A 6,000-nucleotide genomic window follows, 5' to 3' on the forward strand; every position below is an offset into this window, starting at 1 on the left:
TCTGACAAAAACAGGAAAGGAAAACTTCAGTCGTAATTGCACAGCTTCAGTTGTTACACATACAAGTGTCTTAATTTACTTAAAAGGCAAAATATGAATTTAGATGCTGTGGAGCTAAAAGTAACACCTGGGAGAAGATATCAAAATTTATTACAGGCATTCAAGGGAAATGATTCCAATAAAAACTATATAGAAATTTTACTGGGTTTTGAACAGCCAGTACTATGGAATGCTGGGGGAAAATCTGGAAATTTAGCCAAAGTTTTAGAAAGATTTCCAGATGTTTTAACTTGGCCCAAAGACACTAAATTCAGATATCTCCAAATGATGTAATAAAGTTGTAAATAAATGAATCACTTTTAAGTATTTTCCCAGTAAACTATATATTTACTATCATAAATTTGTGATAGCAAATGAAGGTAAAATTTTTCTGAGAAAGTTAAATAATATATGAAGAGCTTAGAATTGTGATAATGATAATTGGAATTATATTTTGGTTTCAGTGGCAGCCTGTAGTGCTAGAACTACAAAAGTAATTTGGAAATCTTATCAAGCCTTGTATATTTTCTTCATTAGAGATTTTGAAATCAGAGCAAACATTTAGAATATGAAAATATTTTTGGAAATTTGTCCTTACTAAAAGTATTTAGTGAAGGTATCAATTCTTTATTTAGGTTTTCCAGAATAGAATGTTTTATTAATTAAGATTTATAAATTAATTTGACAGGAACTAAAAGTGATTGAAACTAAAAACGTGAAAAAGAAGCTATGGAAATACATGTGATATTGTGTGTTAATTATAACTCAGTAAAATTTTTAAAAATAAAATATGGAAATATAATATGCCATTTGAGATAACAAAATATAAGGCCAATTCAAGTGAAACTATTATTATCTAATAAATTGATAACATTTTTATGTATTCCCTTTTGTGGTGGTTAATATTATATGTAAACTTGACTGGGCCACGTGGAGCCCAGATATTAACATTCTGTGAGAATGTTTTTTGGATGAGATGAATGTTTAAATATAGACAGAGTAAAATAGATTGCCCTCCTAAGGTGGGTGGACCTCAGTCAATTAGTTGAAAGCCTGAATAGGACAAAAAGGCCTACTCTCCTCTCCCTGCCCCCAGTAAGAGAGAATTCCTCCTGGCTGACTGCCTTCCAGCTGGGACATCTGTTTTTTCCTGGCCTCAGACTCAACTCTTTCTGGGTTGAGCCTGCTGGCCTTTGGACTGGAGCTGCACCTTTGACTCTTCTGGGTCTTCAGCTTGCCTGCTTACCCTGCATGTCTTGGGACTTGTCAGCCTTTATAATCTTGTGAGCTACTTCCTTATAATAATCTCTTTGCATCTATATATGTATGTGTCAGTGAGAGTTTAGGCCTCACATTTTAAAAGAAACAAAAATATTTGTAGAGGGATTTTATTATTGCTATTGTTAAGTAGAACTTACAATATAATTTCACCCTTTCTCCGAGGTCACTGAGATGTATTCAGCTTTTTGCTGTTATAGTAAATATCCCTAGACTTACGGGCTTCTTAGGATCATAGATATGCTTTTTAAAGTGTTTGTCTCTGGCAGCTATTGTTTCTTTATGTTCAGACTTCACATTGTATCCTCACATGGCAGACAGGACTAGGAACCTCTCTGGGATCTTTTTTATAAGAGCAAAATATTATACACACACACACACTTATTGGTTCTGTTTCTCTGGAGAACCCTAATACACTTTCTTTTGTTCCTTATACATACTCTTAAAACATGGACATTCTATATAAGTAACTTTTGTGTAATCTTTTCTAAGTATACTTTAGTGCTCATTGATTTTCAGAAACCTATATAAGATAAAATAGAGTTATACTTACGTTTTTAAAGCATAGGGAATGCAAGGTTTTCTGTAGGTGAGTTGGCATACATGTAAACAGCTTGACATAGAATATGGTTATCTGAAAGCTCAATTTCACTCACTTCTGAGTACTTTTTGGCTGTTCCTCAAATCTGGCTGTGGCCTAACTGGCATCCAGTGGGATTTTTCTCCCTCCGGTGGTCCGACCATTTAAGTCTGTCAGTGCAGTCCGCTGTGGGGTTTATTTTCTTGGAAGCTGCGTCACACTGATAACCCAGCTTATAGGTTCAGCTAATGCTTCTGTTACACACTTATTTGGGAACCTAAGTTTCCTTGTTTTACCTTTGGTCTGGCCCATTGGTTTGGAGGTTATTTTTTTCCCTTGAGAAGATGGGAAAAAGAGACTCCTAGCTCTGTTTGCTTCCAATTATCTGCTAACAATGTACTCTTTTCTTTGGATTTGGACCTATTCCTAATAGTCTCTAGCCTTTGCTTATTCTGCTTTCTGACATTAATGTGTAATCATTCAGGTACAAGAAACATCACATTTCTCTGTTTTTCTAAAGTAAATTAAATCTAATCTGAGCTTCCTCAGGGCTGGCTAAAGAACTTCCAATATGGGTGGGAAATGGTATTTCCTAACCCCTTCATTGGCTCCTAAAAGAACCCTTGGCCTTACCTGATGCCAAGGATGGGGTGTGGTTCATTGTTTACATTGCATTGCTCTTTCTAGAGAATGCTGTTGCTGGGGATGGCACTCCTCTATCTAGTAGACTGTTGCTCTTTGAGGATCACCAGGATGCCCTCACTGCCATCTCCCCACTGACCAGGCTGGCACAGCACAGAGACTTCTGCTTTGCTCTCAAGGCCCCTGCAGTTATACCAGCCTTGACCACCCTGGACATGGCCACATAAGAGAGACTTGTCTAAACATCTTAAGAAGATCCCCCAAACCCAATCACCTTTCCAGTTCCCAGGACCCCTCCTTTTTCTCTAATCAGACTACTTTTTCCATCCCAGTACCAGTATCTCCCACATCCCTATTCCATTCTCAGCACCAGATTAATTCCTTTCCAACAAAGGCCTAGAAGGAATTATTTTCCCTGAGCCACTGAAATACGAAGGAGCCACAACAGACCCTCCCCTCTTCCTACACACACACACCAATGGAGAAGAGCCCAAATTCTAGAACATAAAGGCTTGATTGGAAAAGGGGTAATACCTCTCTATCATGATGAGGAACTATGTTCGTATCATGATGAGCCTACAGTCAGGAAAATAAGACCAAGGTGATTTATCTTTTAAATATACTATGAAACATTTCAGACTCATAAAAAGTATGCAGATTAATGTAACCAGCACCTGTGTTAAAAAAAATAAAGAGCTTAAGAAATAAAGCATTACTAATAGTTTGTACTCCATAATCACTTTTTCCTTACTTTGCATCCCCTCAACCCCAACAAAAATGCCAATTCCTAAATTTGGTGATTTTCGTTTCCATGCATTTTATTATAATTTACATTTGTGTGTGTGTGTGTGCGCACGCTCATGCATGCACACATGTGTGTCCTTAAGCAATATATATAGGATTTCTTTAAAAATTTTATGTCAGTGGAATCTTTATGTATTCTTTTGCATTCTGCTTCATCTGTGGGGATACAGATAGCTGTAAATTTATTCATTTCCACCGCTGTAGAGAATTTACTTGACTGAATATACCACATGTTATTTACCCACTCTCCAGTGGGTGGTGGATTTAGGTTGTTGCCAGATATTTGGTATTACATACAAGGTAGCTATGAACATTCTTTCTCTTAGTGCCTTGTGCACACAAGTAACATTTCTCTAAAGGAAATTTTACCTAGGAGTAGAATTAGGAGCTCCTAGGGCATGTGCATCTTCTACCTCAATATAAACTTCCAAACTGCTCTCCTAAGTGGATACAGCAACATATTCTTTTACCAGAACTTCCCTTTTGCTTCACATCTTGCCCAGTGTTTAACATTCTCAGAATTCTTAACTTGCCAATCTAATTGTACCCCATTATGGTTTTCATCACTGATTACCAATGAAGTGGAGCATCTTTTCATACATTTGTTGGCTCTTCAACTTTCCTTTTCTGTAAAGGACTCTTGTGTATGTTAATACCCTATGTCATCATCATCGTTAGTAGTAGTAGTAGTAGTAGTATTTTACAATATTGGGTTGTCTTTCTTGTATTGATTTGTAGGAGTTCTTTACTCAAGAAACTAATTCCTTGTCATTCATTTGCATTTGCAAATATAGTGTTCCAATCTGCAGCTTGTTTTTTCACTTTGTTTATGGAAGTTTTGGATGTACAGAATTTTTAAACTTTAACATAATCAAATGTCATTTTCTTGCACGTATGCTTTAATTTTGTTTAAAAAACAACAAACAACTCTTTTCTATCCTACAGTCATAAGGATATTCTCCCTATCCTCAGCATTCCCTTGTTTAAAAATTTTGTTTTTCATATTTAGGACTTTAATCTTCCTGTTAATTATTTTTATTTATGGTGTGAAATATGAACGGGTTGTATTATTGTTTATGTTATTTTTGTTTATGGTGTGAAATAGGAACGGATTGTATTATTTTCCATATAGATAATCAATTGTCCAAGCAACAGTTAGTAAATAATTCAACATATCCCACTAATCTGCAGTGTATCAAGTTTCCACGTATGTATAAGTCTATACAGAGATAATTTGTGGTGTGGCTACCCTACCACACTATCCTTAGAGTTCTTATGTTATTTATTCATCCGTGATCTTTTGGGTTTGTCTGAGTTCATCTGAGAGCTCCATTCATGGCACTTTGGTTGCTTTAAACACCCCCCTTCTTACTCAGTGGAATCACTGGCGCTTATATTGTTAGAATATCATTTAGCTTCCCTATCCCTTCGTATTTCCTTCAAGAATCACTGGCCTTGGTGTCACATGATGAATTTTTTAAATTTTCATGATATCACTCACAAAATTAGACATAAGGTATATGTCTAATTTATATTCAACCTTCTTCTTTTTGCTCTTACAAAATCTTCCAGGGATAAATTCACACTGGTGTCATGGCAAAGTCTACCCTCCTGGTCAGAATTAAATTTGTCTTACAAGTCATTGTTAAAATTTTTGCTTCCTTCAGAGCAACAGAGTCATGAGCTAGGCAAGAACTCTCTGGATAGGTATTAAAAACTTTCCAATATCCCACCATGAGGTACTTCTTGATTACTTTTAAAGTAATAAATATCCTTTGACCTTATCAAAAAATCCGCAATCCTATTCATCCTCCACTTAAAAAAACACACTAAATTTCTTGCTTTGCCTGAGTACTTTGAAGTGTGAATAAGCAGCAGGAAATGGAGACTCAGCTTAGCCTGAGGTGAAGTCTGATCACATACACTGGATAGATGGGCAGGCTCACCAGAAGCCTGTTTCCACCACGGCCTGAAAATCCTCAGAGGGCTGGACTCAGCCTTAAGAAAGAGAGAACCAGGCATAGCAAGTTTGGTGCAGTTGCAAACCTTTAGTTTTCTGAGTGAAGAAGGAATTGTGTGTCGTCTCGCTTGGATTTGATTCCCAGGTAGCAGTACATTCCCTACCTCTTCCCCAAGTAGAAAACGGGATATGACATTAAAGTCAAAGAACTCAATAAAAAATTTTAGATCATATTGGATAAACTTCCTTCTCAACCCTGGAAATACTTTTATCTTTAAATAGTCATGCTAAGGACAGGAATAAAGACGTAGACATAGATGATGGACTTGAGGACATGGGGAAGGGGAAGGGTAAGCTGGGATGAAGTGAGAGAGTGGCATGGACATATATACACTACCAAATGTAAAATAGATGGCTAGTGGGAAGCAGCCACATAGCACAGGGAGATCAGCTTTGTGACCACCTAGAGGGGTGGGATAGGGAGGGTGGGAGGGAGAAGCAAGAGGGAGGAGATATGGGGATACATGTATATGTATAGCTGATTCACTTTGTTATAAAGCTGATTCACTTTGTTATAAAGCAGAAACTAACACACCATTGTAAAGCAATTATATTCCAATAAAGTTGTTAAAAAAAAAATAGTCATGCTAAGAGGGTAAGCCTGCAGCCTGACTGCCCAGGTTCCGATCTCAGCCTT

Source organism: Eschrichtius robustus, chromosome 15 (assembly GCF_028021215.1).
Source record: "Eschrichtius robustus isolate mEscRob2 chromosome 15, mEscRob2.pri, whole genome shotgun sequence".
Classification (NCBI taxonomy): Eukaryota; Metazoa; Chordata; class Mammalia; order Artiodactyla; family Eschrichtiidae; genus Eschrichtius; species Eschrichtius robustus.